Genomic DNA, 24,006 nt, shown 5'->3' with positions numbered 1-24,006 from the left:
GAATAGAAGTGGTATAATTTGTGGGTAAAAATCAGTAAGAGTAGAGAAATAAAAAGATGTACAGGAGGGGAAAATTCAGTTTGGAATGAGATTTATTTTTCCCTTTTAGTTTATGCTGAGGAGTTGTTGGGAGTGTCTCTCACTCTTAACCATATTTTGGTTTTAGGCTCTTAGTATGTTCATAAAAGACAGCTGACCATAGATTGTTATTTTGTTTTACTTCTTTTCAAGCGTTCCTTTTAACTGTATTATTCTTGACGTGTCATAATGCCATTGTATTTCTAATTCATTCTTAGTGTAATATCCCCATTTATCAATATAGGCAAAATTATTTGGGGTATAGTAAGACAAAATATAGGAAGCATAAGTTCTGCCAGAAGGAAGTCACAGCTTTAATGTAGAGATGAGCCCATGATAAGCAAGAGGACCCACCAGGATATGAATCAACTGTGTGAATGGCATCTCAACTTACTCAATTAAATAGAGGGTGTGATCAATGTCTCAACAGTTGTTGCACTCAGTATATTGACTAACCAAAGCAGGATTTTTTTCAGAATTTGCTGTCATAAAGGTTTTTTCATAATCCAGAAGCAAGATTTAATCCATTATCTTTCTTATGAATTGGTCACTGGTCTAACAGACCTATAAACATTTGACATGTAAAACTGTCTTCCCTATAGTGTTGATTCTGTGTATGGTGTGTGGCTACTAACAGAATGTGTAAAATTTTGTAGTGAAGTCATACATGTGCATTTTAACTCCCATGTATTTTATACTTCTTGCAATTATTGGTATAATGAAAAAATACAGTGTGTGTGTGTGTGTGTGTGTGTGTGTTCACATTGGTCATTTTTTTCCACCAACTCTCCTTACCTCCTATGAATTCTCCATTGCTTAAATGAGTTTCTTTTAGGTATAATATATATGAGTAATTTTAAAGATCTTCCTAGATCTCTCCAAATCCAAGATGCTTGGCTTTTTGGGAAGCTATTAACTATAGGAAGTGTTGGACCTCACCCAAGAAGCTGATCTCCATGTTTACTGAAGTAAATTATTCATTTTCTGCTAGAAAAATGAGTCAATTTTTATCACATTATTTTTATTTTCCTCTTTTTCCCTGAGCATTTTTTAAAAGATTTATTTTTTTGAGAGAGAGAGAGAGAGAGAGAGAGCACATGAAGAGAGGCAGAGGGAGAGGGAGAAGGAGAGAAACAGACTTCCAGCTGAGTGTGGAGCTCAACATGGGGCTCCATCCTATGACCCACGACACAATGACCTGAGACAAAAATCAAGCGTCGGACACTTAACTGACTCAGCCACCCAGGTGGCCCCCCACCACCTGCTTTTTTTCTAGCTTAGGTAGTTTTCATGGGAAAATCATCAAACAGCAACAAATTATTTTAAATTTCATTTGTGAATTTCTAGTAACAGGGGTGATTTGTAGTATGTATTCAGAATTCCAAAATTTTGATTTTGCTAGGGGACTGTTTTTACTAAATTTGCTTCTTAATTAAGTCTTTTTCTAAGCCAGAATATTCTCAACATGCTTGCATATCTTCAAAGCTTCATTTCTATTAAGGTATAGAATTTCATAACATAGAAATTCATAGCATAGTCCTTCATATCTCAGTTGGGTATTTTCCAGTGATATCTCATCAGATGATACATTGTCCCACCTGATCAGTCAGGATTCTTTTTTCTAAGAATTCTAGAATGTGAGAGTCTTTGACTCACCAATATCTGTTCATTATTTTTGCTAGCTTATTTTTTAACTCCTATTTCTTGTGTAATTTATGTATGCTTATTACATTTCAATGGAGACACTTCAAAGATAGTTTATCTCTCCTTAAGGAGAAAAAAAGATGTTTTAAAGTGCCCCTCATTTTTTTTTCTAAGAACAAAATCAGCAAAATATCAAACGATGAAATACCCTCATGTCACCAGAATCCATATGTAGTAGGCATACCAGTATTTTCGCCTACCAAGCAAACATGGGATCAGACCATTCATTGATTTTGTCTGGGAAATGAAACAAAGTTAAGGGTGCTTGAATTATGGAGTAAAATTTTGATTATTTCATGAGTTAACGGACCAGACTTGATGCCATTTAAATATATAGTGACCTATGATAAGTGAAACCTTAGACTATCACATGAGAAAATCTTAAAATTGTTTTTTGTTTCAAGTTTGAGAACTGATTTTTCCTCCTGTCTCACTCATACCCAAACTATATTCCATGCAGCTTCTTCCTCCATCTTCCTTCGAAGCTCTTTTTTCTAGGATCTCCAATAGCCTCTTAATTGCCCAATTTAGAGATTTCAGGGCATTTGATGTCTTCTGAGTTTTCTCAGCTGCATTTCATATCTATGCCATCATACTTTTTATTGCAGTTCTTCTGTGTTTTCTGAGGTACAGTACTTGGCTTATAATCTTGTCACCACTGAGATTCTGTGCTTGCCTTTCTATTCCTTACATTGTCTCCCTAAGTCATTTCATCCATTCCTATGGCTTCAAACTCTGTAGAAGCACAAGTACTAATTCTGTATTTTCATCCTAGACTGTTACCAACTCTAGGCCTGGCTGGGGTTCCTATATGTCACATGCTGAACTCAGAGGCTTTGCTCCTTAAGCATTTCTTCACATAGTCTGATTTCAGTTAAGAAAACCATTATCCACTTACATCTGAAGTCTGAAGCTGCATATTCGAGAGTTATCTTCATCAAGTTTTTGTTTTTGTTTTTTTCCTTTCTGAATCCATCTTATCTTTTTTACCCTTATTTCTCATTTGTCATTTCTCATTGTCTGTTTATTAGTTTCCCAACTAGTGGCTTTCTCTAGCTTTATGCAGTCCGTTTTCCACAATCATAGCAGAATAATCTTTCAAATATCAAATGAGTAATTCATCTTAAATTGAATCTGATATATAAAGTTAGGTCTAAGTTGGTTTCTTAAAATTGTAAGCTGGTTGTTCTAAATGTGTTTACCAAATAGCTCATATTTGATTTGTGATGTCTATATTATTGTATAATCAATTCTTAGAGACAATTTAATGTAGTTTTTCACATAGGAATGGAGATGGATGAAAATAATAGAGAATAAAGAGAGTTCTTTTTGTTTCCCTGTTCATTTTAATAACCTTATTCTCTGAGTATTTCCCAAAATAATGTATGGATAATCTTATTCTCTTTTGTGGTTACCAACAAAGACTTTACCATTGCTGACACCTGTGCTTTAGAAGATCTTTTAGATATGTGTTATATTTATCCAGAAAACAGTGTTTTACTTGTCATTTGACATTTAAAATAACTGAGAGTCAATCTCTAGTTTTAATTAGAATTGTCACATGAATGCATACTATCCTCAGCTCAGGCTGTTAGCAGTAAGTTATTTGTTTAGCTAAATGATAAATTGAAAAAAAAATTGCAAAGCAGTCCAAAAAATTGATGCTGGTTGGCTGTTTCATTCATAATATAATTATTGAGATTGTAGTCATATCTTTCAGTGTCTACCTGGGAAATGTATGGAAGGTTAATTTTTTAAGACATCAACATGTCTAAAAATGGCTTTCATATATACCTACACTTAGCTGATAGTTTTGGGTGTCTATTCTGGTTTCAGAAATATTTTTTTCTTAGAATTCTCAAAGTATGGGGCACCTGGCTGGCTCAGTGTGTTAAGCCTCTGCCTTTGGCTCAGGTCACAATCTCAGGGTCCTGGGATCAAGCCCTGCATCAGGTCCTCTGCTTGGCAGGGAGCCTGCTTCCCCCTCTCTCTCTCTCTCTCCACCTGCTTCTCTGGTGACTTGTGATCTCTGTCTGTCAAATAAATAAACAGAATTTTTAAATAAATAAAAAAAGAAAATAAAAAGAAGTGTTGATGTATCATTTTTTTCCAGTTGTGGTAGGCAGAATTCTAAGGTGATCTCCTAAGATTTTGAGCCAAAAACCTCCACCCTCAATATCTAATCATTTTCCTTATCCCCTACCATCTCTGAGGTGATGGCTGATCACCCTGGCCTTCCTTCAAGAATCTTGTCATGTCAGTTTAGCCAGAATGCCCCTAAACCCCTGATATTTCCTATTTTCCATCCACTCACTCTCACCTGGTTCCTTGGCCACACATTCTTACTTTTCCTTGTATTTGGAATTGAGCCCAGCTTTGTCTTGTACTGCTAAATCCTACTGCAGTGGTCCCTATACCCACCAGGACAGTCCTGAATAAAGTGTGCCTTACTACTTTACCAAGTATTGTGAATGAACATTTTCTTCTAAATAACTGTCTCCCAGTTATTTAATCAAACATTAATCTAAGTATTGCTACAGAGGAATCGTGCAGAAATACTTAAGGTCTGAATCAGTCAGCTTTAAGACTGGGAGATTATTTGGTAGTCCTGACCCAGTCAAATAAGTCTTTTAAAAGCAGAGAGTTTTCTTTAGATAGTCACAGAAGAGGAAGCCAAATATTTGAAGCATTAGAAGGTTTCAGTGCACTTTTACTGCTTTTAAGCAGGTGGAAGCCTTTGGGGTGAGAAATGGGAGTGGCTAAGAATTAAGAGCAGGCCCTGGATGACAACTAGTGGGGAACCAAGGACCTCAGTACTACCACAAGAAACTGAATTCTGCCAACCACAGTGAGCCTGGAAGTGGATCTTTCCATTGGTCTTCAAATGAGAACTCAACTCAGATGACACCTTGATTTCAGCCTAAGCAGAGAGTCCAGGCATGCCTTATTGGACTTCTGACCTACAGAACTGTGCGGTAATACATAAATGAGGATTGTTTTAAGCTGCTTAGTTTTGATAATTTGTTATGCAGCAATAGAAAACGAATACACCAGTTTTTTATATTCACATGTATTTGAGAAATCTGAAACCATTCTAATCTAAAATATATCTTCCACAGGGAAATTTTTAGAATTTTCTTTTTGACCCAGTGTTTTGAAATTTCTTAATTATATATTTTAACAAGAATCTATTTTCATCCTTTTTTCTGGATACATGAAGTTTTGTTTATTGTTTATTGTTTTTGTTTTTGTTTGTTTTTTGCTTTTTTTTTTTATAATGAGGGAAATCTTTTTGGCCCAGGAAAATTTTCATGAATCATTTTTTAATTTTTTCCCTTACTATTTTCTCTGTAATGTCTTTCTAGAACTCCCACTGTTCATATGTTGGGCATACTTGATTAATGAACCAATTTTCTTATATTTTCTCCAATTTTCTATTTCCTCTTCTTAATGTTCTTTTTCCTACTTGATTTAACCAATTTCATTTTCTAACACTTTTATTGGGTTTCTCATTTCTGCTATCATATTATTCATTGCTATGATCTCTTTTCTCCCTCTGATTTTCAGTTTGTTTAGCATGCAGTTACTGTTGTGGGTATTATCTTTCTATATATCTATATCTATATTTATATCTATATGCATGTGTGCATGTGTGTGTGTTTAAGTCTTCTCCACAAGTTTGTCTTTGCACCAAACTTCATATTTCTGTTTGTGGTGTCTGTGTGTACCTTTCATATTAGGATATTTCTTGGAATGTCTAGTGCTTCTTGGCTCTCTGGTCATATATGAAAGGATTGCGTATGATGGAATTGTCATCTGAGAGTTTCATTATAGGGTGAATCAGGAGGGCTCTTTTAATGGAAAACTTCCATTATCATAATTTGTAAATTTTTTCTCTGATACCACAGAGAGGAATCTTTCACAATCACTTGGTGAAGAGTATAAGCTTTACTCTTACAACTGTGGCAAATAAGTTAGCTGCCTATAACTCTAGGAATAGAACAAAGGAAGAAAGGTACAGTCTTGATACTCCATATATAACCATATATAAACTTTCATTAGTTCTTCTGTTATCCATATGGCACCTCTGGCTGTTGTCTTCTAGTTCAGAAAGAAATTCATTCTTCAGAGAATATGTTTTCTGTTCTAGCTGAGTGTGAGGTAGGAGGTGTACCAGTGACCTGGTTTTTCCCATTGGGGAAAGGACTGTAGCAGGGTCCTAGAGGAAGCTGGGAGTGGGAGAAAATTTTTTTCAACGTGTTTTCCTGTTTGGAAAACTTCATACTTCAAACTTCATACTCATACTTCCTTCAGAGATATCATAGTATTGGGGAGATTCTAAAGTGCAAACCAAATTGCTTCTCATTGCATGCCTTCTGAATTGGAATTAGTTTTCCATTGTTCAAAACCAGACATTATTTATTCTGATTTTCAGATTCCAGATTTTGCTTCTATCATCTTTTCTCCTTTTCTTTGTTTTTTTACAAGTTTATGGATTTTCAAAACTTATTGTAATGTTGTTTTAGTAGAGGTTAGGGATAAATATTAGCCATATTTTTAGAGAAGTCTTTTTAAAAACATATCATACCGTGTCACATCTCTGCTCAAAACCTATCAGTGGCTTCTCTTCCACTGGAATGGAACACACGGTTCTACCTGTATGGCTCCAACTGTCTGCTTCTTTGCCATATTTTGTACTGCTCTGTCTTCATCAGTATGCTTTAGATACTGACCTCTATTCTATTCCTCTATTATGTTTGATTTTTTCCTACTTCGGAGTTTTTTATACTTTGTTTCCTGTACATGAACTGTTTATTTTCCCCTCCATAGCCCTTTCCCCACATTCTTTACCAGGTTAACTCTTACTTATCCTACACTTTAAATGTCATCTTCTCTAGGAAGCCCTTTCTCACCTCCCAGTCTTAAGAACGTTGTTTAATTACTTGTGAGTCTGTTGCCTGACACAGTTAGCAATTACATCTTAGTGTGATTTGCTTCTTTTGTGTCTGTCTCCCTGCTTGTCTTTAACTTCCTGAAGAGAAGACTGCAGGTTTTATTGACCAGTGTATTGATGAGAGCCTCTGGCAGTTACAGATACATAATTAGCCTGACTAAATTTTCTTGAGTATGTAGATAAGTTGATGGGTAAGTAGAGTTGCCTCTTTCAGGCTGTGAGTTTCATAAGGAAAAATGGGAGAACATATGGGAAGAATGCTGAGAAGTATGTGACTGAACTTACTGTTGATGCACAAAGGGAACTCTCTGAAGGAGTTTCTGAAGAATGTAATTAAATTGAGGACTCTACTATGCCCCTTTCTTTGAGTGTTATATATTTCTTTAGAGAATTTAAATTATCCTTTATTAGGTGTATAATTTTGAGCATGATGCATGCATCCTTTGATTCTTAATTTTCTCATTTATGAAGTTGGCATAATAGTTCCTATTTTAAGTACATTGGCTTTTTCAAGGATTGCTTAATATACACATGTAAAGCCATTAGTACTCTGCTTGAATATTGAATTTAATTCTTATAGTTTCTTTACCTCTTCATTTCCTCTGTGTCTTATGTTGATTCAATATAAGGAAGATACCTTTTCTAGGTAGTGAAAGATTTATAATAAGTTACCATGGGACACTGAAATGTGCTTTTCTGCTGCCTTAAAAATTAGGACAGACTTACCTGTCAGATCTTGAGTGGTAAGTCAGCCTATGAATTAAATGAATTCTTGAGATCCTTTAGGCTTGGAGAGTCTAAAGTAGAAGAGTGTAACTAGTACTAGGCATATCATTTATGATGTAGAACACTCCTGTATACCAACAGTCATAGGGCTGTGATTACTCTAAAAATTGGACCATCTTACAAGGCTTAATGCATATTAGGAAAAAATATATATCTGTATAGTAAAGAGGCAAAGTTATATTTATCATGTCCTTGAAGGCAGGAGATCCTGTCTTATGTGTTCTGGATTCATCAATATATGATGCATGATGTGATATCCATTATTCAGCTAATTTGAAATTAATTTGCTAAAAGGAGAGCCGTGGTGTTTTGTTGTTCTTGTTGTTGTTGCTGCTGTTAGAACAGGAAAGAATTATCTAAGCACTCAGCATTTTGACATTCTTTTATTTTTAATTTTTTAGAAGACTTTATTTATTTGACAGAGAGAAGTACAAGCAGAGGGGAGCTGCAAGCAGATGGAGAGGGAGATGCAGGGAGCCTGCTTCTGCAACTCAGAGCTCAAACCCAGGACGCTGGGATCATGACCTGAACTGAAGGGAGACGCTTAACTGACTGAGCCACACAGGCACACCTTGACGTTCTTTAAAGAGCAAGCTTTCTCAGGTCAATTTTGTTTTTTTCAGTCAACAAATATTAGTTGAGAACTTACTACATATAGAGAACTATTAACTATATATTTAGTAAAATACTGTAGAAAAATACCACTCCATGATCATTGCTTGCTTTCTTTAAATTTTGACTTAATAAGTTGTAAGTTCTTATGAAAAGTCAAAATAACCAAAACTGACTAGAAAAGGAGAGGTCATATTCAAATGGGAAGATCAGCTAATGCTTCTTGGAGAAGGTGACACTAGTGCTGCCTATTAAAAGGTACTCATTAATTTGATAGCTGTAGTTAAAATTTGGTCCATATCATCAGTAGAGACTCAACACATTTTAAAGTGATACCAAATAAACTGGCTTGATTGGATCATTGAGTTCATGTATGGTAGTTGTTAGAGTTTAGGTTAGATAAGAATTTGGGGGGGGCAGATTCTCTCTGCCCCAACCTGCCAGAATTCCTAATTGTTCTGCCAGTATCAGTCTCCTGGAAAAATTGTACTTGGACTCCCTATACTACATTAGGTCGTCTTGTACCTTTTGCCTATAGGCTTCTTTTTAAATGTTCACCTGCCTAGGGACCAGAGTTACAGAGAAGGATTGAGCCTGATAGCTATACCAGCTGCCATAGTGTATTAGATTTGGATTGTAATTCATGATCTACATCTACATCATCTACATTTTCTACATAAAAGTGTGTCTCAGTCACATGATCTAAGGTAGTCTTTTTCACACGCAGCCCGATGAATTGATAGCACTCAAAGTGCTGCCATTGGGTTGGGGCAGTTTCTGGATCATGCTATTGAACTGAATTGTGCAAAGAATGACATAGATTTTTTTTTTAGTTGCCGGAGTATTGAGTTCAAATGCTCAAAGTACAAGTAGGTGTTGATGTTCCAACTTTTGCAGGGGATTTTCTAAGTACTCAGTTAAATTGTCCTTTGTGTATATTAGTGGGTAGGAATAAGAGTGGGCTGGGGGCTCTTTCTGAGCTCAATTGGATTCGTAGGCAATGGTGATGGAGTCATAGAAACAATTATCCAGGCTGGGTATTTTTGTCCTTTAGCAATTATAAAGGCTTAAACTCTGAGGGGAAAGGAAAACAAGTTCCTTTTAATTAGCTCATCTAGCCTGTAAGCAAATAAACTGAATCAGGGACTTTCAGTAAATCTCTGATAGAGAGGAGCTGGAGCTACAACTTTCCTCTAAGTCTGGTTGGCTCAGTAGGTCAGCTTTGCCAGTGGTATGAAATGGGGAAAAAAGTTATGATCACTTAGGAAGAATAGTGGCTTTCAGAGAACACCGTCCTCAGATTGTGTACTGGGCTTTCTTTTTCCTTCAGATTTTTAATCGTGTTCACAAATGTGTGTTGAATTTACTTGTTTAATCTTTTAATATGTCATCAAAGAAATCTTGAACAATTTTATTCCTTGGGCAAAGGTTAAAATGAAATTGATATGGTTTAGTTTTTTCAGATGTCTTATTTATTGCACAGTCTTATCTGTAGAGGATTTTAATGTGTGTATCATCCAGGTGGAAGATGGTATGGGAGATATGTTTTGAAAATGGACCAGTTTTGTGATTTCTGTTCAACTATGGGGAATGTCCCAATTCAAGTTACAATGTTTGCTATTTTAATATTTTAAACCAGTTTTCATTTCAGTTTGTTGTTTTCCCTTCTGGTAATACTCACACATAAACAAACTGCATAGTTTTCATATAAAGTGACTTTATGACTTGTTTTAAATAAATAATTTTAATTACATTGATTGTTTCCATTGACAAAGTTTTGTTTTTAAAATAGTATCTCCCAGACTTCACCTATTTAGGAAAAGGGACTAAGACATTTTCTTCCATGGTGTTGAAAAACTGAGTTTGAGCTTGTTACCTGAGGCGTGTGGGGAATAAAGAAACAAAAACAGATACTGACAACCACTTTTTCAGAAAACGTGTATAGAGTTTGTTACTTTCTGGGGAAATTTTATCCCATAGTAGAAATGGAAATAGCTTGTTTCTGAGGCCTCAACCTTTTAGGAAACTTTGTATTGTTTCTTATCTTAGAAAAAGTTTTCACCTGGAGACTTTTTTTTTTTCTCTAATATGTTAAATGAATGAAACAAGTATTGAAGCCAGTGGGAAAAGTGTTCCCTGAGAATTTAGAAGCAGCTCTTTGAGTTAACATTTCTTTTTTCAAACAAACACACATACACCATGATAAAGATAGTTTTTTAAAAGAATTATTTTTATTAACATATAGTGCATTATTTGCCCCAGGGTTACAGGTTTGTAAATCATCAGGCTTACACACTTTACAGCACTCACCGTATCACATACCCTCTCCAGTGTCCATAACCCAGCCACCATCTCCACACCCTTCCTTCCCCCAGCAACCCTCAGTTTGTTTTCTGAGATTAAGTTTCTTATGGTTTGTCTCCCTCCCAATTCCATCTTGTTTCATTTTTTCTTTCCCTACCCCCCAAACCTCCCACCCTGCCTTTCAGATTTCTCATATCAGGGAGATCATATGATAATTGTCTTTCTCTGATTTATTTTGCTCAGCATAATACCCTCTAGTTCCATCTACATCATTGCAAATGGCAAGATTTCATTTCTTTTGATGGCTGCATAGTATTCCATTTGTGTGTGTGTGTGTGTGTGTGTGTGTGTGTGTGTGTGTATCTCACATCTTCTTTATCCATTCGTCTGTTGATGACCTTCTAGGCTCTTTGCATAGTTTGACTATTGTGGACTTAGCTACTTTAAACATTTGGGTGCATACTCCCCTTTGGATCAGTACATTTGTATCCTTAGGGTAAATACCCAGTTGTGCGATTGCTGGGTCATAGGGTAATTCTATTTTCAACTTTTTTGAGGAACCTCCATGCTGTTTTCCAAAGTGGCTGCACCAGCTTGCATTCCCGCCAACAGTTTAGGAGGGTTCCCCTTTCTCCAGATCCTCCCCAACATCTGTTGTTTCCTGACTTTGTTAATTTTAGGCATTCTGGCTGGTGTGAGGTGGTATCTCATTGTGGTTTTGATTTGTATTTCCCTGATGCTGAGTGATGTTGAACATTTTTTCCTGTCATCTTCTTTGGCCAACAGATGTCTTCTTTGCAGAAATGTCTCTGCCTATTTCTTGAATGGAGAGTTGGTATCTCAAATCTATAAAGAACTTACCAAACTCAACACCAAGATAAAGATAGTTTTAAGAAAGAATTTTAAGATTTAATGCTGCCGGTGTCAGAAATTTTTCTACCTGATGATTGTAATTTGAATTAGCTATGGGTAGAAGCCCTGGTTAGAGTTCTGGTCTGCAGAAGTGAGGGCATTAAACACTCCATTTCATGAGCTGTGAAAACTATCTTGCCTTCTGACCTGTGGACCTCCAGTTGTGTGACCCAGCCAACTCTGTACTTCTCAGGGATATTTTCATAGCATGGAAAGGTTCTCTATAGAAGTTTGATGAGATCAGCAGGTTAAGGGATTATTTTTGAGGGGAAAAAAAGTCATGGAAAAAAACCGGGTGATTTATATTGATTCAAAAAAGAAAGAAAGGCAATGTGCTCTTTTCGGTTACTGGAATTTCCCCCTAATTCTGTTAATAATGTAGAAGGAGTAGTGGTGTTTTCCTTTTTAAAAAGGAAGTAGATATTATCTTAATTTTACTCATATACAGCCCTGCAATTGTATTTATTTAAAAGGCATAAAGGTAGGATAATCATTTTCTTTATATTTATTTATTTATTTGACAGACAGAGATTACAAGTAGGCAGAGAAGCAGGCAGAGAGAGAGGAAGGGAAGCAGGCCCCCTGCTGAGCAGAGAGCCCAATGTGGGACTCGATCCCAGGACCCTGAGATCATGACCTGAGCCGAAGGCAGCGGCTTAACCCACTGAGCCACCCAGGTGCCCAGAATAATTATTTTCTAAAACATTAAACTTTTCTCCAATCTGAAAAAAAAGACCTATTCTTGATTAGTTTCATATAAAAAGTTCTTCTTTACCAAGGAGATATCTTTAGTTTTATATATTTTACATCACCTTTTTTTTTTTTTTTTTGCATTCTTGTACTTGAACCAGCTGACATGTAGGAGCTCTCAGGAAAGGCAAACTCATTTTAGCATTAGTCTAAGAAAAAATTAATTAGAAATATGATATGCCAGTTGCAAAATAAATCATAAAATAAATTCCCGAGCTCATTGTGAAGGATTTTGAGTTATGGCTAATTTGAATAATCCAGCCCAGTTGGGAATTGCCTCTCACTGTTGTTTGTATGAGAAGAAAAGCAGCCCTGTAGCTGCTGTGTTTTTCCTGGCACTCAAAGTAATTTCTAAATAAAAAGAAAGAAAGAGTTGCTGAGTGCTTAGAATGAAAGATTTTGAGAAACATTTTTCTCTTAGAGTTTTTTTTGTAGTATATGCACTCTAGAATTAAAAATATGCTCTCCAGGCCACTCAACATTAATAATTACACATTTTTCAAGCCGACAGAAATGCAGGATGCCAGAGACCTTATTCCTGTAGATAGAGTAAAGGTGAGGACTGCAAGGAGGAAAAATGGGAGCTGAGTGAGATGGAAGCTTGAAAAACAAGCTAATGGACATTATATAGATCAAGAGTCCTAGGCTTAAATGCCTTTGGGACCCTGTGAACATCCTGGTGAGTTGAAGAGCAGATGCCTCATTTAAGTAGACTCGCCTTTAGAAATCTTGATACTATTGCAATGAACGAATCCAATCTCAGTGTTGGCAGAGTATGGGATCTGCCAGTAAACGAATTATCTCCTCAGAGCTCAACACTCTTCTATAAGAGATAGCAAAATAGACACAGTCAAAACACAATATTTAGTAGAGCATTGCAACAAATAAAAATTACCGGATAGGCACTAAGGCAGGGAAATATGATTCACAATCAGGAAAAAAATTGATCAGTATAAAAAGATTCAGAAATTATAGTTCGTGGGATAAGAAGGCTACGATTTTAAAACAGCTCTCATAAATATGTCCAAAATAAATACAAAGTATTATAAATACAGAGGTGGCCAAAGCAATCTAATTAGAAATAACTCCCTCAACAGTGAAGCCAAATGACTTGTTGCCTAATGATGTCACCCAAAATAAACTGCATATATTTGATGTGTGCGTGTGATTTGAAATATAAATATGAACTCTCTATAAAACAGAAAATATTATTTTGGGCCTTCCAGCTCAGCTATGAAACGTGTTTACAAATTATCAGATACAATAGCTGTATTGTAAAGGAAGCACAGGGTTTTGTTTTCTTTTTTAACACTTCAGTAGTGGTTTTGTGACTTCAACACAACCATACAAACATGTACACACAGAGGCTGACATTTTTCTAGAGAATATTGAATTAGGATATATGGAATATATTCAAGTATTTAAGTATAGTATCCCTGTAGAAATTCTATAAGTGAAGAAGTTGGTTATTAAAAAGAGGAACAAAAATGCTGTTTTTATGTTCATTACTTAGTTTTCCTAGTAAGAACTATTTGCAAGTCAAAACAGATCTGAAGATGTAAGTAGAAAAGCCTTTGAGCTAAATCATAAAGCTAACCTTGACTCATAGAAACTAAGCTTTAGAATAGATAACTTCTCCAACTTGCCCAACTGACTTTAATTTAAAAGAACTGTGTTTTGCAGATATTGGCAAGGGAGAAAAAATTAATTCTTCCCTCTAATATTGCACAGTAATTGGGGTTATTTATACATTACTAATTTTCATTTTATTGGTATTGATGCAAAAGGTTTTCAGGTTCACTTCAGATTAACCAAACCAAACCAAATTTATATATTACTAATTTTCATTTTATTGGTCTGAATGCAAAAGGTTTTCAGGTTCACTTCAGATTAACCAAACCATCATACCTTGTGAGCAGAATAAAGCCAGATTTAGTACAAACTATTGACATACTACCAAATAAGTCCATTTTAAATATTTCTTAGAGGCAAAGTCCTTCCTGTGTTTTATTTTGTGTTATAAGGATCTACAAAATCGCTTAGTGCTAACACTTAACTTTCTTATTCCTTAGGCCTATGGAAGAGCTTGACTTAAAAATTTGTTGTTTTGTTCTATATGTTTGTTTGATTTTGGTTTGCCCACAGTATTGTGTGTTTCACTTCCTCCATTAATACATTCGATAATTTTAGTCCCAGTAGACCTTATAATATAGAGCAAATAAACTATTTTTAAATTATAAGGATACCTTCTTACTAAATGTTATATAGAAAAACCTATCTGTAAAGCAGGGGGTAATTTAGCTCTCTGAAAAGACTTCTTCTTCTTTTTTTTTTTTTTTTTTTTTAAGATTTTATGTATTTATTTGTCAGGTGCAGGGAGAGTGGCAGCAGAGGGAGAAGCAGGCTCCCCACTGAGCAAGGAGCCTGATGCTGATTCAATCCAAGGACCCTGGGGTAGTGACCTGAGCTGAAGGCAGATGCTTAATTGACTGCACCACCCATGCATTCCCTGAAAAGCCTTCTTACTCCAGGTCACTGAAGCAACTCCATGGATGCTTAGATTTTTTTGAACTTTAGTTTTCTTATCAGTAAAATAGGAAAAACACCTGTTCTATCTGTATAGTGGACTTATTAGGAGGATCAAAATGAGGTATTTATGTTTATTGTAGGGTAAAATGTGTTCTGCACTTTGACAATATTTAGTGAGATTGTCATTGTGGTTCCCATAATATCCTTTACAAAGAGAAAATAAAGAGTAACAAATCTCCAGGCTTAGCTTTTCTAGATGACCAGTATATCAAGGACATAAGCATTCTAGAGACAGCTGGAAAGACCAGGTCAGTATTTCATTGATTGGAAGCGAAATATTTTTCATGTGCGTGTATTCATGGACAGACATCTAAATTTTTTTAGAATAGTTTTAGATTTAAAGAATTATTGCAGAGATAATACAAAGTGCTTATATACACCACATCAAGTTTCCTCTATTGCTAATAAATTAGTTTGGTACATTTATACAATGAATTAAACAATATTGATAAACTAGTATTGACTGAAGTATATAATTTATATTCAGATTTTTTTAGTTTCTCTGCCAGATCCTATCCAGAACACCACATTACATTTTTTCTCCCCGTCATGACTCTTTACTCTTATCTTGATTATAAATTTCTTAGACTTTTCTTGTTTTTGAGAACCTTACAATTGTTGGAAATTGTTAGGTAATTTGTAGGAGGTACCTCAAGTGAGATTTTCCTGCTGTTTTTCTCATGATTATATCAGGATTATGTGTTTTGGGGAGAGACCACAGAGGTAGATTGCCGTTTCATTACATCATATCAAGGTCACATAGTATGTGCTAACCGGTTACCACTGTTGATGTTAAGCTTGGTCACCTGCCTTGAGGTTTCCCCACCATAAAGTTGTGGTTTTTCTCCTTTCTACACTGAGTTTTCAGGAAGGAAGCCACAATGTGCAGCCCACCCGTCAGGGATAGGGAGCTGTGCTCCATCTTCTTAAGGACAAAGTATCTGCATAAATTTTTTGAAATTCTTATGCATGTGAAATTTGTCTAGTCTCTCCTACTTATTTATTCAACTATTTATATCAGTATAAGCTGTTTAATGTATACTTTGGGTTATAAATCCAGTACTATTTATTTTGTTGTTTAAATTATTTCAGCTTTGTCCATTGAGCATTTGCTCCCCAAATATTCCATACTAATCGGTGTTTTCTGGCCCAGTCCTAGTGTTGGCTTTTTCTCTAAGGGGCCCTGGCTCTATTGCAGAGTGATATTAGAAACCAAGATTTTGTGCTAGGTGTGTTCATTATTGTATAATGAATAACTGTGTGTCATTGCTTCTAGGTCCTTTTAAGTCAACAGGGCTGAAAATATAAATGTGTCTATACTAATACATGAATACTCACATACGTGGTATTTTTACATGTAGCTGTCTGTTGACCTAAACGTGTGTTCTTACTGATGTCTCTGACCTTAGCCTATTATCACATGGGCCATTTTAGCCTTCTACTTTATTTGTCCCTCTCACTCACAGAGTAAGATACCTAGATCCCATCAGCCACTTCTGTATTAATTAATTTGCAATTCATTAATGATAAAGTTGAATACATTTTCATATGCTTATTTACCATCTGTATATATATTTTTTCAGATTACTTGCCATCTCTCTCTATATATTTTTTTCAGTTTCTTTTCCTTCTTAAAATTGTTTTTGAGTATAGTTGACATACAATGTTACATTAATTTCAGGTATACAACATAGTAGTTCATCTTTTCTATATGTTACACTATGCTCACCACAAATGTAGCTGCCATCTGTCACCATACAATGCTATTATAATATCATTGACTATATTTCCTTTGTTGTATCTTTTATTCCTGTGACTTATTCATGCCATAACTGGAAACTAACCCTTTACCCATTTTGACCATGTCACCATCCCACTTTCCACTGGCAACCGCAGTTTGTTCTCTGTATTATAGGTCTGATTCTGATTTTTGTTTGTTTATTCTTTTTTTTTTTTAAGATTTTATTTATTTATGGAGAGAGAGGGAGAGAGAGTACAGAGGGAGAGTGTGTGGGAGAAGCAGACTCCCCACTGAGCAGAGAGCCCAATGGGTGCCTTAATCCCAGGACCCTGAGATCGTGACCTGAACTGAATGCATGTGCTTAACTGACTGAGCCATGCAGGTGCCCCAGTTCTTTTTTTTTTTTTTTTTTTTTATATTCCAAATATAAGTGAAATCATACGGTTTTTATCTTTCTCAGTCTGCCGCCTTTTACTTAGCATACTACCCTTTAGGTCCATCCATGTTGTCACAGATGGCAGGAAGTCATCCTTTTTTATGGCCATGTAATGCTCTAGGTTGTGTGTGTGTGTGTGTGTGTGTGTGTGCGTGCACATACACCTTATTTTCCTTATGCATTTGTTGGAAAGATATGATTTTAATTTCCTTTTTTCCTGTGCTGAAAATCAGTTGGTTATATTCCTGTGGGGCTATATCTGGATTCTCTATTCTCTTTCATTGATGGCTGTGACTATAACTTTGTCATTATTACAGTCTTGATTACTGTAGTCTTGTAAGTCTTGAAATCATATAGAGGGAGTTCTCCAGCTTCCTCTCTTAATTGTTTTGTTGGCTCTTTTAGAAACTTTTCATGTAAAATTTATAATCCATTCATCAATATCTACAAAATTGCTTTCTGGGAATTTGATTGGGACTGCCTTGCTTCTATAAATCATGTTGGGAAGAATGGCATCTTAACAAAATTGAATCTTCAATCCATGAACATAGACTATCTCTTCATTTAGTGAGATCTTTGATTTTTTTCACTAGTGTTTTTTACTTCTCCTTTTGGGTTCTATAGATATTTTGTTAGCTTTATGCATCTATCATTTCAAATTACTGTTTTTGTTTTCTTTGAGTAAATAGAATGATATTACTGGATCATCTCACATTTCTATTTTTAATTTTTTGAGGAACTTCCATACTCTTTCCCACAGAGGCTGTACCAGTTTACATTCCCATCAACACTGCATGGGTGTTCCTTTTTCTCCACATTCTTGCTGAAATTTTTGAGTGCTATATTAAAATTTACTATTTGTTATAAATTTCAAATTTAAATTTTTTATTATTGGTATATAGGAAAGCAATTGACTTTTGTATATTAATCTTGTATCCTGCATTAGTTTTATCTTTTCCTTTCCAAAATGTGTAATTTTGATTTCCTTTTTTTTTTTGCTTATTACACTACAAGGATTTTTCCATATGATGTTGACTAGGTCTGATAAGAGGGGTTGCTTTGTTTCCAGTCTTAGCTGGAAAGCATCCAGTTTCATCATTATATAGGATGTTAGCAGTAGATTGTTTGAAAATATTCTTTATCAAATAATGAAGTTTATCTCTATTCCTAGTTACAGGGAATTTTTATTATGAATGGGTATTAGATTTTGTCAGAGCTTTTTCTTTGACAATTGATGGGATCATATGATTTTCCTACATTAGTCTGATGGTGGGGTGGTTTATAGTCATTAATTTTTGAATTTTGAACCAACTTTGTATACTTAGAATAAATCCTACTTGGTGATTGTATATAATTCTTTTCATATATTGTTGTATTTGACTTACTAATAATTTATTGAAGATGTTTTCAGTTATATCCATGTGAGTATTGAGTATTGATATGTAGTTTCCCATTGTAATTTTTTTCTGATTTTGATGTGAGGGTAATTCTGGTCTCATAGAATGATTTATGAAGTGTTTCTTCTGATTCTGTTTTCTGGAAGAGATTTTGGAGAATTGGTGTCATCCCTCATGCCCCTCCCCACTCCCCCACTGACCACTTGATTGGAAGAATTCACTGGTGAAACTGTCTGGGTATGGTGATTACTTTTGTGCAAAGATATTAATTATTGATTTAATTTTTAAATAGTTATAAGTCTTTTCAGACTGTAAATATTCCTACTGTGAGTTTTAATAGTTTATATCTTTGAAGAAATTCTTTAATTTTATTTATGTTGTCATATTTATGAGACTAGAGTTGTTTATTGTACTTCTGGTTTGTAGAATGTACAAGCTAAACCTTTTACTTACTAGATTTTTTTGTTGGTTTTGATTTGGTATTTTTTTAAAGATTTTATTAATTTATTTGACAGAGATCACAAGTAGGCAGAGAGGCAGGCAGAGAGAGAGAGAGAGAGAGGAGGAAGCAGGCTCCCTGCTGAGCAAAGAGCCTGATGTGGAGCTTGATCCCAGAACCCTGGGATCATGACCTGAGCCGAAGGCAGAGGCTTTAACACACTGAGCCACCCAGGTGCCCCTTGATTTGGTATTTTTGATGGAAGGGCATAAAGAACTGAATGATGTATCTTTAATCAATCCACTTAAGAAATCTTTTTTGATTACCAAATATCAATCAAGGACTGTGGCTAAGAGGCAGGTGATGAAAGTAATATTTGTATAAGCTAATATATCATCTATCTTTTTGAACTTCATATAACCACATGTTTACTATAATCCAAGAAATAGCAGATTTCAATAAATATTTCCAGATTTAATAATAACATAATGAATTATTTATTTTTCAATCCCCCTGCTTTTAAGAACTTGGAGTTTTGTATTGAAATCTTAGCAAATTCTAGGGTAGTTACCAACATTATTTTTCTTCGAAAATGTATCTTTCTAGGAAACTTTCCCTGTGTAAACAGACCCATTAGTGTAGGAAAAACATAAAGCTGGTTCAAAAGGAAATACATTAGTTGTTACAATAAATACTAAAGAAATCAAACAGATTTGTTATCACAAAGACTAGTGTAGTCTTTGAAATAAATATTCAGCAAATTTTGTCATTTAGAAAATCATATTGAACAGCAGAGCTGGTAGACAAATGTTTCTAATTTTGACTAATATGTTACTTATAGGTTACATATTTTTCTGACATATACTTTTCTGAATATACTTTTCACATTGAGAAAAAAGTATGGTATTCCCCCCCACAATGGGCTAGATAACTTTCAGTTCTCAAATTCTAGATACTTTGAATAAAGGAGAAAAGACCTATAAATGTGAAATAATTTTAATAAGGAAGAAAAGAAACCACAGTTAAATTTAATAAGGGGAAGTGGAGAAATAGAACTAAAATAATAAGGTACTTGGATCATTTGAGGCCTAGGAATGCTGGATTTTTAACAATTCTGAAATGTTCAAGTTTCATCTGTAATTGTACACTTTCTAAGAAAAGGTACAACCTGTTGAGAAATAATAGCAATTAGAAATTTCTAATAACATATGTAATAAAATGAAAGAAACATTAAAAAAACTACACATCTTAGTATTTACTCATTTTGACTATTGTTGCAGACCTTTTGTAGCATCAAGGAGGTTTTTTGCTCTAATATGAATAACAAAAGCATAATTTTTTTTTCAAATGGAGGTGACTGTAAAAATAATCCATAATGACTGGTTCTTTAAAAACTGATGAAACTGAAGTCCATTTAGTTGGGGAAGTAACTTGTTCTCAGTCACACAATGTCAGAATCAAGACAAGAAGGAAGTCTCTGGGGCTCCCAGCTAAAGATGTTTTTCTCTATCATTCAGCATCTCAGGGGAGCACACTGTCATTTTTCAAACCATTGAAATCAGATGGAATTAGCTTCTTCCCCTCTGACTTAATGGACCTAAATAAATAAATTAGTTGCAAACAGTTAAAAATCTGGAGAATATTTTCTCAAGTTCCTTAGTAAAATGTATTTCCTCAAGAATGTGGTTCCCAGGTACAATTTAAGGGAATATAATCCAGTCATCAGACAATGGACAGCAACCTAGTACAGTAGTTCAGACAACTAAATTGACCTTAATTTGAAAACTGATGAAAGTATTATAATTTTGAATAGTTATATAGAGAGTACCTTTACATATTATGCTTCCAACGGGATTCAAGAAGAGAAGAATTAAGCTAAATCACCCATACATTATCTCCTCATGTCTTTATATACTTGAATAATTGTCCACTCAAAATTGTTAGTGACAGTGATAACTTGAGCTAAAAATTAGCTTGGAAGGTGTAAGGAAGCAAATTCGTAATATTTTGGATTAAAATATGACAAATTAATTAGAAATATGCAATGATATAGGTGATGATACAATAACCTCAGCCCGGAGTTCTAAAGTAACTTTCAGTTTAGTCACTGATATCATCATCTGATTTGTACTGCTGAAAATTTCCAACTGATTCAGGGATCCCTCATTTAGTAACCCCTTGAGGCTATGCTTTTGTGCAATTTCTACATTTCAGTACCCTCTAATATACCTTGCAATCTTATACTTATTTTTATTAAGACTTTTGAAAGGTATTTTGGTAACATCAAGTTATTTCTAATATTCATCCATCAAAATAGGTAGAGTATGGTTATAATCAGATATACAATATTATTCAAAAATGAGGACCACGAAGCTAAAAAAATTAGCTCTGAAGTTTGGCAGTAATTTAGATTTTAGTAAAGTCATTGGTTCTTTAGAGCTTTCTCCTATTCAAAATGCAACAAAACACAATAGTTAACTATAGGGAATGAAAACATGGTTGAATTTCTGCTTTAGTAATTAACAGTAAGAAATGAAGCCAGGGTCTTAACGTTTCTTTTACTTTTCTTATTTTTAATATCATGTAAAAAGTATGAGAACTTTTTTTCCCAACTTAAATTCCTGCTCACCAGCTCATCTATTTCACAATTTCAGCTGGCATATATTTAAGTGAGCATGTTCAATGTATTGTGCTGCTGCTGACATTTTTAAGTTTGAGTTGATTGGGAAAAGTCATAATTCAGCTTCCTCTGAAAATCACCTATCAAGATGCAAAAATCTAAAGCTTTCCCTTAGGGAACTCATCTAAATTCCATCTTTCGCCTGTGATTTTTTTCTCTCAGCTCCTGACGTTGAAATATATAGTAGTTATTGATCATTTTGACGTATTTTTAGGGTGCTTTTGCAACTGGAAATCTCTGAACTTAATTTTCCAATTTGGAATATTTTGAAAGGGGGCTTCATTCAGCTCTGTGAGGTAGATAGGTAGATAGATAGATAGATAGATAGATACCTTAAACTAGAAGGCAGAACTAGCCTTTATTAGGTGAAGTTGGTGGAGTACAACACACTTAGCATGGTTTGAGGAGTTGAAGTCCCACCTTCCCCCAAAATATTGTGGTTTGCTAATACCTCAAATTTAATTCCTAGGGGCATCTGTGTGGCTCAGTGGGTTAAGTGTCTGCCTTCTGCTCAGGTCATGATCTCTGGGTCTTGGGATCCAGCCCCATGGCATGGCAGACTGTGGGCTCCCTGCTCAGTGGGGAGCCTGCTCTTCCTCTCCCTGCCCCACCCTCTCATGCTCTCTGGTTATCTCTGTTTCTCTCAAATTAATAAATAAAATCTTAAAAAAAATTAATTTCTAGATTTCCAAACATTTGAGATTTATACATAAGACTTATGGTACAGGAATTTTAGGAGAAATAACTGAATAACTAAATAACTGAATAACTAAATCTATTAACTGAATATCTAATCTGTTTTTTATAGAAATGTGAAAATTCCTTTCCAGAGAACAAATTGTCAAAGTAAAAAAGTGATGAGAAAATAAAAAGACTCAGAGATTAGAGGGAAGGATGGGGGAAGTGTTATCACCAAGGATGGAGAGAGGGAATGGTTTAAGAATATTAAAATGTTACCAAATTTGCCTCCTTCACAACATTTGCTTCACACTAAGCTCAGAAGTACACCTTTCCCCAGGAGTGGGATATTTTCCCCGAAGGGCTACATTTCTGATCTTTTTTGGAATGGTAAAGATGTCTGTTTTGAGAGAAGAGTTGTTTCAAGATGTTATCCTCTGGTTTATGTAGCCCTCTGGAAGGGAAGCTCTCTTTTGCTAGTGCTTAAATTTTCAGGCTGAATGTTACTTTAAAAAGAGCCCAGATACCTTTAATGGTAGAGTCAAGACAAGGTTCCATTCAGTCAATGTGAAGGAAACAAACAAAAAACAATGTGACATTACACTGTATTTATAATAGCATTTTGCATTCCAAGAAAAGTTCTGCAGAACAATGTTACCATCTTTGAATGGTCTCTTGTTCAGGATGCTAATTAGGATCCTGGTGTTCCTGAATTGAGTTGGTGTTGCTCTATTCCGTGATTATGAAATTCAGCTGAATTTTAACCAAACATTTCACAATAATATGCTGTCAATCACAAGGTGGAATGATGGAAGAAAATGGATTCGACAATACAAACTAATAACTAAAATGCTTTAACGCACATTGAATTTTACTATTAGATATAGTACTAATTGGATGTCCTTGAAAAAGTCTCTTACTCTTTCTAGGTCTCAGTTGTCCTCTCAAGTAAAAGAACGACGTTACCCTCAATGATCTCTGTAATTAAGATGATATGTATCATCCAAGGGAGAGCTCTTGAAAACAAAAGGGGACAGACAGTGTTAGTGATTATACCTAAAACATAGGCATAAACTAGAATGCCACAGGAAAACAAAAATGCATGAACACCCTACCTAAAATGGGCAGATAACTCTTTTAAGTTATGGGCAGTCCCATGTGCTAGGAACTTCCTGCTTCCTCCTCACAGCAATGATGAGCCTTCAGCAACCATTTTTGTAAAATATAACTCTTGTGTCCCAGCCTTAATTGGGTGCTTGAGGGGTAAACATTTGAAAAAGCTGGATCTGTCAGAGTTCTTCATCCAGGAATTTAGGATTAGAACTAAACTTTTATAGTTTCTTCTGCCTATTAACTTTGAAGGGGGAGATTTAACCTATGCATTATAAATAAATATTCAGAAACCAAAAAATAATTCTACAGAGTAAGAGTAAAGGGAGATAGACCCTTAATTTCTGTCACATTTACTCAGCACAGTGACCATCATAAAACAGACACTCAGTGAAAATCTTTTAAATGAACCTTCTGTTTATTAGTTGGTATTTAAATAGTGTTTGTCAGATTTCAAATCATATTTTCTCTCTTTGATGATTACATGTTCTCCAAAATGTGTATCATACTTCCAATAAAGATTCAGTGTGACTGACATTATTAACTTGCATATTAATTAAAAGCAAAATAAAATTAAGAGTGTTGATGAGTCTCTTGGTGATAGGAGAGAAGTAAATGGATCAGAAATTTTGTGGCTTTTGAGCATTAAATATTTTTTTGTGGTGAGGGAAGGGATGAGAGGGGCATTTTATGTAACAGAAAACAATTCTGGGGGCGCCTAGGTGGCTCTGTGGGTTAAAGCCTCTGCCTTTGGCTCAGGTCATGATCCCAGTGTCCTGGGATGGAGCAAATAAATAAATAAAATATTAAAAAAAAATTCTGGGAGGGAGATTTAT

Source organism: Mustela nigripes, chromosome 4 (assembly GCF_022355385.1).
Source record: "Mustela nigripes isolate SB6536 chromosome 4, MUSNIG.SB6536, whole genome shotgun sequence".
NCBI classification, from domain to species: Eukaryota; Metazoa; Chordata; class Mammalia; order Carnivora; family Mustelidae; genus Mustela; species Mustela nigripes.
The sequence above is the reverse complement of the archived record's forward strand: the minus strand, read 5'-3'. Positions refer to the sequence as shown.